The sequence below is a fragment of the Limulus polyphemus genome, unplaced genomic scaffold (genome assembly GCF_000517525.1).
Source record: "Limulus polyphemus unplaced genomic scaffold, Limulus_polyphemus-2.1.2 Scaffold1761, whole genome shotgun sequence".
NCBI lineage: Eukaryota > Metazoa > Arthropoda > Merostomata > Xiphosura > Limulidae > Limulus > Limulus polyphemus.
In genome coordinates this window covers 1-10,977 of record NW_013667371.1, presented here as the reverse complement: position 1 = coordinate 10,977, position 10,977 = coordinate 1, and the positions used below count along the sequence as shown (strand labels likewise).

The window sequence follows — 10,977 nt, the reverse complement described above, 5'->3', positions numbered from 1 at the left end:
CCTCCAACTTGTTTCAACTTGAACAGATTTGCCACCTGTTGGCAAGTCTATACACGACATTTATTTATTATCAATAGAATGCTCAAGGGCTTAACTCTCCACTTGAGAACGGCAAAATTGTTGACTCACTAAACAGGGTCAAATTTCCCCACTCCTCACGAGTGTAGTCACTTTAATGTTATTTCTTGGGTAGTTAACAGTTAGAATAAGACATCTTTCAATTAAACAAATATTATAAGCCCAGCCATTATACTGGTGTTTATATTTTGCTATCAATTTAATGATCAGCGGTATATACTCCCCGCTGTGAACAGAGCATAGATAGCTCATTGCATATCTTTGCGCTAAAACAAACAAAACCAAAATAATTTAAGACTAGTTTCACTCTCTAATGGCAAGATAGTGCAAATATAATTTGATTTATTCGAGGGTTTTAAAGAATATGTTAACGACAAACCAGTTCACTTTCATTAAAGGACGGGTTCTGTGTGCTAGCAGAACAATTTAACACACTCCACAACTGTCTACCAACATAAAGATATAACAAACTCCACCATCGTAAGATGACGGGTTCTGTGTGCTAACAGAAAGGTGTAACACATTCTACCATCGTTAGACGACAGGTTCTTGGTAATGACAGAAATATTTAACACTCCACAATTGTTAGACAACGGGTCCTGGGTACTAAAATAAGGATATAACACACGCATATAAACTTAATTATTGTTTTTTAATTGATGGAGACATTTTATATCCAAAAAAATATATGATTTGAGCATTTTTATCCGTTAAAAACTTTCAACTGATCCCACAAATTATACCATCCCCACCGATGGGACCCATATATTTATTGTACTTAGTTATTTTATGTTTATGCGTGTTGTATCACTCAACGTAAATGACTTGCCAAAAATCTCGGAAAAAAAAAAAAAAATTTTCTTTATAAACTAAATAGCACCCACATCAGTAAATAGCTGGGTTTGTTGCACTATTGATGGAATTCTGTTTAATTGTTCTTATATTACTCCTAAATTATTATAGATCTAGTGGCCGACAAATTCGTGAACCCGTAAGAAACTTGGACCATAAATAGTTTAGAAAGATATCGACAGTCTATAATTCTAGTGTGATATACTCGTTAATTAGGCCTAACTTCTGTATAGTAATTATATTTATTTAAATTAATTTCCATAATTGTAATAAATGTTTTCCAACAACCTGTACAAGGGTTTTAAAAGCATTGCAAAAAGGGACTAACTTCAGAACTTTGAAACAACTTGTAAAGGTAAATATTAAATAAAAGTTTGTGCTGTGAGTGCGTATACAGGATAGGCTTAACTGACTCGTGATGATTCACAACGAAAAGTAAAACCGGGGAACTTGCCCACACACCTTACGTGTGTGCGGGCATGTCAGTACATGTAAAATTCCGAGATCCACACTGTTATAGTGAAATAACTGCTAATAAGCATATAATAAAACTGACAATCCAATTTATGGGATATAGGTTTTATATAAAGAACTAGTTAAAAAACCCGGGTGAGTAAAGTTGGCAAACTATTTACTGACACACCACACAAAATTAAAACCAATGCTCAAAACCTGCCTTACGTTCCAACATAATCTGGTGTCTTTCTCAGTAGACACTTAATTTTGTCTGGAGTGTCAGTGAAAAAACACACAAAAAAACATCGCGAAGAATATATATTACCTACGTTCTATGTACCTATACATCAAACGCTTATCTTGACTTATAACCACAACTTTCCATAATAGGAGTGTTCAACAATTCGAAGAATCAATTTCATCATCCTTTTTTTGTGTTTGTGAAAGGAAGTGAAGGTAATTTCATATATTTACTGTAGACTGAGGACAGTGTAATAGTGAATACAGATGACCATTTTTACTTTATATTTAAATAGTCAAGTTTCTAGCGTTATTGTGTAGTTGCAGCATAAGCTTCTTACTATGTTCAAAATTATACATCACAATTGAGTAATAATGATAAAACATAAAGTTATGATTCTTTGAAACCTTTCCTGACTCATTAAAAAATAAAGTTTGTTCACAAAAAGCGAGTATATGATTATTAATGATGTTTATTAATCGAAAACGGGTAAATGATCATTAATAAAGTTTGTTCACAAAAAGCGTGCATATGATTATTAATAAAGTTTGTTCACAAAAAGCGTGTATATGATTATTAATGATGTTTATTCATCGAAAACAGGTAAATGATCATTAATAAAGTTTGTTCACAAAAACCAGTTAAATGATTATTAATAAAGTTTGTTCACAAAAGGCGTGTATATGATTATTAATAAAGTTTGTTCATAAAAAGCGTGTATATGATTATTAATGATGTTTATTCATTGAAAACGGGTAAATGATCATTAATAAAGTTTGTTCACAAAACCAGTTAAATGATTATTAGTAAAGTTTGTTCACAAAAAAAGTTAAATTATTATTAAAAAGGTTTGTTCACAAAAAGCGTGTATATGATTATTAATAAAGTTTGTTCACAAAAAGCGTGTATATGATTATTAATAAAGTTTGTTCACAAAAAGCGTGCATATGATTATTAATAAAGTTTGTTTACAAAAAGCGTGCATATGATTATTAATAAAGTTTGTTCACAAAAAGCGTGCATATGATTATTAATAGTTTGTTTACAAAAAGCGTGCATATGATTATTAATAAAGTTTGTTTACAAAAAGCGTGCATATGATTATTAATAAAGTTTGTTCACAAAAAGCGTGTATATGATTATTAATAAAGTTTGTTCACAAAAAGCGTGCATATGATTATTAATAAAGTTTGTTTACAAAAAGCGTGCATATGATTATTAAAAGTTTGTTTACAAAAAGCGTGCATATGATTATTAATAAAGTTTGTTCACAAAAAGCGTGCATATGATTATTAATAAAATTTGTTCACAAAAAGCGTGTATATGATTATTAATAAAGTTTGTTTACAAAAAGCGTGCATATGATTATTAATAAAGTTTGTTTACAAAAAGCGTGCATATGATTATTAATAAAGTTTGTTTACAAAAAGCGTGCATATGATTATTAATAAAGTTTGTTCACAAAAAGCGTGTATATGATTATTAATGACGTTTGTCATAGAAAACAGATAAATGATTAATAACTTTGACAACCCATCAAAAGTAACCATCTTGTGATAGGATCATGCATGACGATACGGCTGTAAATCATGTTATGCATAGCAAGCGTCGTTAACATGGGAACACAGAAACGTCACGATGTCCTTACTCGTGGTCAAACGTTCTTACATATCTACATTCGTATACGTTTACAAAATCAATGCTTCCCCCATAATATCTTTTATTAACTTGTTTTGGTAAGCGAACATTTGTCATGAGGCATTTTTATCGGGATTCGAATAAACAAATTTAATCGAGCCCTATTATACATCTGTATTTACCAAACATATTCTTAGTATCTTCACTCCTCCTGGAATAATCATGATAAATAACGTGACATCCAAGTGAAACTTTGCCCAGAGGGGAACAACCTGGTGCTGAAACGTGTCATGTCAACATACACCTCACCTGACTTTCACAAAGACACGTTGGTGGTAAATTTCCTGCTTCCATATCGTTAACAGTAGCTTTTGTATAAAGTTACTAAACGTTTGTGTGAATAATAGAGCATCTCATGTACATAGCCAACTCAATCAACACTGGGGATGGAGCATTTTTATTTAATGCTTGAAGGCGATATATTTTATATTAGTAGTAATAACAAATTCTTTTATGCAGATCCCTATCTACTGGTTAGCGAGATATAATTATTTTATGTACTTTGTAACTATGATGGTAACTTTGAAATAAGGCTGTTTACATCAGAAAACATCTAAACTTCCTCACGTCTTCAACAGCCTAAAGTTACAATATTAATAGAAGAAAATCAATGGGCGTATACTACTGGAAAGAGAGAAAATGAGCTGTCTATAGTTTTTATTAATACATTTCGTTTTATTTTAACTAGGCAGTACGTTAAATTTAGAAGCATCACCACAAACCATACTAAACTCATATTGAAGTATGTTTATTGAGTTACATCCACTTAAATATTTTTGATTAGTAGAGAAAAAAATGAGATCATAACGTTCGTTCTGTACAAACTAAAAATTTCACTCTGAAGAACTAGCCCATAGCTTAAAAAAGGGACGTATTACTGAACAAGAAATTTGGTGTAGTTTAAATGTTCTTTACCAGTAAAATCGTTCTAAAAACTGTAACACAATTCTGTTTAGAATAGTGCCCACCGGCTTAAATCTGAGATACACACTTTCTAAAGCATATCAAAAACATTTAACGATCACTGTTTGACAGCACAGCTTTTTTTAATGAAAATTTAAATGTTTAATAAAGCTGTCTCCTATTTTCTTGCTTACGAGAACATACTCCAAGTACGTTTACTGACGTATCGTTACTCTGTCTTCAGTAAAATAATGTCTTCTTTTGAAAAAATGTATATTTTTAAAAGCAAATGCAGTAAACTGAGTAAAGAAACGCAAGCATGACATACTAGAGCTACAGAAATTAAACGTAGATCGGAAAAGCCGACTAACACGAGTAGTTCGCTCATTGACCATATATATATATATATATATATATATTAGTTTTAAGATTTGCAATAATTGTTTTTTCATTCGGTAATTTTTCTCTTCTTGAATTCGAACATTTTCGCAGTAATAAGGAAAATGGGTTGTATACACCACATAATAAAATGTACCATATTGATAATTGCTTTACACGTCATAACCACAGTGACTCTTTCTTCTATTAACCCTTTCGCGTACAGGCATTTTGCATTCCTAAGAACCAAAGAAACTTAGGAAATTTCAAAAAGTATGTATTTGTTTAGTATATATTTTATTGAAGAAAGACCGTATGTCAGCAGATTCTGTGTGAAAACCTTTATCATACTAAAATACGCCCATATTTCAGGCACTGCAAAAGTAATAAAAAAAAAACAACTAAAAAAGTAAAACTTTTCATTCAAAGTTAATTGTATAAACCCGAAGAATTGACGCAATTTATATCTAAATCCAATATAGCGTCATATTGTGTTACTACTATTAAAGTCTATTAACTTCATCTGTGTAACTGTCTTATAATGATATACTTAACTCAGGGTTTAACAGAAGTATTTGCTGTATTCACTGTGTTGGTATAGTGTTTTCCCTACATTTGTACAGCTTACATTTCTTTTTGAAAATATAATTAACTTGGTACTTGTTAACAGAAGTATTTGATGTACTCACTCTGTTATAGTATTTTCTTTGCAGCTGCATAGATTGTCTTAACTTTTAATGTTATAATTATTAAATTAGCAACAAACACAACCATGATGTTTTCCTTCTTATTAGTGTAGATGATGTCACTAATAACAAAATACTAATTATTTTGATGTTTTCTGTTATATGTTCATTAATTTGTAGCTGTTATGAGGTAGTTTAAGATAGACAAAGAATCATATTTTTTAAACACTTTAGGCAATGAATTAATAAATTTTTTGAAGCACCAGTTAATTTATGATTATTAAAAACAAAAAAAATTTCTCTGACAAATATTTGGAAGGCACCTATTCAGGAATTCAATTAAACTAAATCTTTACTAGTAAAACTGTGTTCTTAAAACTTAACACGAAAAATAAAGTATTGAAGTAAATGGCTCACCTCTTTTCTTTAAAGAATCTAGAAAGTGTAATAACAATGTGCCACAGATAACTGTGATGTTTACATGTTATAACATATATATATATATATATATACACACACACACACACATATACACTATTTTCTTACTGAAGCTGTCATATTTTTTTACTGATGACATTTAAACAATGTTCACAATACTATATCAACCTTTCCTATAATAGTTTAATGTATGTGAGGTAAGAGCAATTTCTTTAACTTTTAAACCCTCATTTTTGTAATAGTAAAATAATAGCTATTACAATCTTAATTGCTGCTCAGACAGCTCAATTAATTTGACATAAAAATATTTGATCATGGTGTTTTATTAGTTGTACTTTGTCCTTAGAAATAAAATTTCTTAGCCTTTTCTTTCATTAAGTAAGAATTCCATCACCAAAACTAAGGTATAAACAGTTATGTCACGAGATGACAGCTTAACAAATAAAATTTTTCACCGACTGTTTAAACTTTTCTGAGGGTTAAAATTTCCTGTACATTTTACAAGGAAAAACCAGTCTATTTTAATATACACAAAAGACAACTAAAGGTAATGACTCAGTATACACAGTATGGCTACATTTTGGTAAAATAAAGACTTTTACTATGAAAATTATCCAACTTGTTTAGATGAGACTATGAAAACACACGAGTGAAAACATGATTTTTAGAAATGTAAAGCAGACATGGTAAATTTAGAAAATTATTTTCAGTAATATAAATAAATTAGGCCACACAACATTTCTGCAACACCACAGGTTATTTCTTTATTGTGGTCACTGTACAAAAGTTCATGTAAGAACATTACTGTACAGACAAAATAGATTCTAACTTTATACAGAATTTTTTGTACAGTATAATAACCACAGATAGGAAGAATTTTTCAGACGTTGCTGAAAAACATGCACCATGCACATTTTCATAAGTAACTCCTTCATGGCATACCAAGGAATCCATTGAGAAATAGGAAGCTTTGAAAAAAATTGGTATTAAGAGAAAGAACAAAACAAAAAATTGCTTTACAAATGATTATAACTTAAGACCTGTTTACAAATGAAGTATCCCAGAACAATGAAAAGGTATAGCTAAATATGCATTATCAATTCCACTTTTAAGCTAGAACAAAAACTTCGGAAAATTCGATAGAATTTAATTTAAAATTTGGAAATTTATACAAAAAATGACATTTATTTTGAAACCAAAATTCATCAATCAAGGATTAATAATTAGATAACTGAAGTATAAACCAGATCCCGATGGTCAAAAACAATGTAATAATTTAATCAAAAAAAACTTTAAATTAGATATCAATAAAACCACACACACAAAATATTAAAAATTTTAAATGCAATGTGCATTCAAACAAATGGCTGCTGAGGAGCAATAGAGACACACTCAACTTGTTTATATACACTTTTCTATTACCAAGTTTTAAATCTTCACAAAATCTTGGCACTAGCTTTCCAAACAATGGGGCATATTATTTTTATTATTACACACTAGGCATTTTCGCTTGATATCTTCCAAACCCAAGCATGCTTCTTTAGCAGTTTTGTCCAACACATTTCTTTTTACAAAAATGAAAGAAATTCTATTCCGATAAAGAACATGGATATGGGAAAGAGTTACTCATCAATATACTTTCAATTTAAAACATGATAAATAAATGTAATACAATTGTGCATATCAGTCATTATTTATCAAAGTTTATGATAAAAAAATTATTTTGATCACAAAAACTAATTCTTATTTAACAAAATATGACATAGTCTTACTATTTCATACTTAAAGCTTTTCACAATTAACTTACCAATTATTTTGATTCAAGTGAACCAAAATGGGTATCTAGCCTAAACTATAAACATGTTAATAATAAAAATTCATCAGAAAATGGGCATACTTTAATTCTTGAATAAAATGTACAGATAATTTGTGTCTTGTACTCTAGACTAATGGTGAAAAATAACTATTTCAACATGTATTCCAGGTAGCACTTAAAGGCAGTTTCATAAAACAAATATGGTGATATTACAATGCAGCAACGAATGTTAAAGTGTAATGGTCCCTGAAGTGTTGTACTAGAAAAGCTTATACTTCTATGATCATGATTTAAAATTTACAATATTTAATTTTGACTCTATAATACATAAAAACCCATGAAAAAAAAGTAAGAGAGATCACAATGGAATAAAAATATCCGTTGTGAACAACAGGAATATCTGGCAGTCAGAATGAACCTTTAGCTGGAAACATAGGCTGCCAGCTGTTCAAGACCCATATTTCTAGGCTCTAAATGAAACCCATTCCAGCCCATACTGCCCCTGATATTATCTTTACAACTAGCTATGGGGAATTTGCTCAAGCTCGCAAAAAGAAATTGATTATTAGTAGGATATGAAACATTTCCTTCACTATAACTACTCATGCCTTTAGTATTAACCCTACAGTCCAAAGATTCTGATGAAATCTGATGTTTACTTCCTTCAAAGAGCACACAAATACTACCATTTTCACCGATTCTGTATGACACTTCCAACGGATCAATCCACAGAGAAAGCTCATTTGGAAACACTTCGCGAAGACAGGCTTCATCAAGACCGCAGGCTTTACCAGCCCTAGCAATAACTGGATCCATTTTATGATTGATTCGGAGACAGCGGTAACCAGATCCTTTAAAGGGCTTGTCTGGAAACCAATGTTGTTGATAATGGAGCTTCAGCATAATCTCCAGGTGGGTCTTAAACATATCCAGCTGGTTAGAATCAAGGGAATTTCTAAGTCGTAACAGATTTGTTAGAAAATCAGTAGCACTCTTAATCTCTTGCTTCATCTTAGCATTCGGTTCCAGTGGAAAGAAAAATCAATTTCCAAAATTCAGCCACTTTTCGTAAACGTTAAAATGCTTAAAATGATATTTAGTAAGTTTTAGCCTTATCGTTAGGCTTAACCAGAAACTAGTGAACTTAACAAAATGGCGATCGTTGATTGCACAGTACAATAGACTATTACTACAACTAGACACTACCTTTGTGCACGTTTTGTTCTGATTCTTTGGTTTGTGAACTCTTGAGAACCCTTCTAAGATCATAAAGGTTTGTTACTTAGGTATGGAATTACTATCTCCAATCGTTTAATAATGGACGGTAAATAAATAGATCTTCACTACTAGCAATACACACAAATACGACACACATCTAGCACATATATCGTTTCAGCTTCTATCCGACTCTTTCTAAACTCTGTGAACGCTTATGACGTCACCTTCTATATCCAATGAAGTTCTCGGTAAAGCTTGCTTCGCTTACCCTCTACGTAAGGTACGCGGACGCTGCTAACGCATTTAACCAATCACGTACAACTCTAGAATGTTTGCGAATTTTATGACGAAGAGGCTAGAAGTGGTCAATAGTACCAAATTGTTGAAACTTCGTATTTTCCTCTAACAGGTGCAAGAAAGTGAGATTAATATGTTAAATCCATATAAAACGAAAGCACCGTCTTTCATTATAATAAACCTAATATAAAATAATAATAATAATAAAATAAAAATTCTACAAATATTCGTCGTGAGCGAAATCAGCAATCAGTACGTAAGTAAACTACGTTACAGAGAAATCTACGGTGTAAATATAATTAAAACTAGAATAAATGAAAATTTGAACCCATGTTGACATATAAGGTTTTTATAAATGTTTGCTCATTACATTTCGCGTGTTAAGTCACTGCATACAAATGCCCAGGGGCCAGCGAACAGTTATTTTATTTTCACACTGCAGATGACAAAGTGCTGCCCTATTCAAGACTGTTGCGGGTTTAATCAACGTGATATCTCAATGTGGCTGCTGTAGTTTCTACGATATAGTCCAAAGAAATTTTTCTCGTCACGTTATCGTATTTGAAAAAGTTACTTTTCTGAAAATACGAATTATGAATTTGTATCAGGATTTTTCTGGGTACCAGTAATTATAAATAACCAACAGATATTACCATATTTTGCATGAAAAACAAACTGAAGTAAATTAGGTTATCGTTTCCATGCATTGTGGTCAACATATTATAGAGTTACAAATGAAGAATGTATACTAACTTTGCATTCTGTTATCTGACCTTATAATTCTGAAGAGTATTGTTTAGATTACTGTACTGAGAATTAATGCTTGGTTGAAAATTTGTTATTACCACAAGAGCATAATGATGATTCTCTTGTGTTTGTAAAACATAATAATCTGCTGCATTAACAAATAATATGTGTAATATTTTTCTACCCTCTACACGTTAAACGTAAGGTTGTTGAAGAAGTTTTGTCCACTTTTTGTGTAAAACATTTTACAGAGGAATGGTAGGATTCATTTAGAGAAAAATTCGTTACCACACTGTTATGTATATACGTTATAGAAATTACCGGTAGGTGGGAGGTGTTCGCTGTGAAGTTATAGTTGAGCGACAGAACAAAGCAAATGACTGCCCTGTACTTGGTTGTGTATTCGCCAGAAAAGTTCATTCTTACAAAAGAATAACGGTTTGGGTAAATCAGTCACGATATGACATATGGCGAGGAAGATAAAAGTAAAAGCTGACAAGCTTTACGTTCCAGGCAGAACAAGCAAGTTGAATTAACCATTAAGAAGAGAAAAATAGTTGGCAACTGAAGCTGAAAATATTACTGCTGAAAGGGGTCGTACAGAGAAAAGAAAAATGACAGGCACTATAAGATAAAAAATTACTTCTTGTAATGCCCATACACAAACCTGGAAAGAATATTGTTACGTCTCCGTTTGTCCTTACTTAATAAAACTGGTTCATTCTTTCTGAATATAACTTTACCGATACACTTATTTTCAACAGTCGCTCTATAAAAAAGTTTTAACAAGGAACGTTAACTTCAACAATACTGCAGTTCAATTACTCACTACCTACACACACATTGTCTCGTCACGTAGTGAGCGTCCTATATATATACCAGACAAACATATATCTAGTAAATGCTAGGGCATTCACGAAGGAACAAGATATTTCTAGAAAATAGGTGGCGTGACACTAGTCACGTGACCTTGCTGACGCAACACTGCCCCTCCTTAGTATTGTTCGTCCCGAATAATAACCACATACAATAAACCACTAACAATTAACAATAACTTAATTAAATGTACAGAATTACAATCACAAAATTACAATTCAACAAAGTTTCTTAATTCTATGGGACGTATCTTCTTCCGTACTGGTCTCAGTCTTGTTGGCTTCTGCTTCATG

At 31.3% G+C, this 10,977-nt stretch overlaps 1 pseudogene; it reads right to left on the bottom strand.

The window, feature by feature from the left end:
- Positions 1 to 6,468: 6,468 nt before the first annotated feature.
- Positions 6,469 to 8,972, bottom strand: LOC106464854 (annotated as a pseudogene).
- Between the last annotated feature and the right edge of the window lie 2,005 nt (positions 8,973 to 10,977).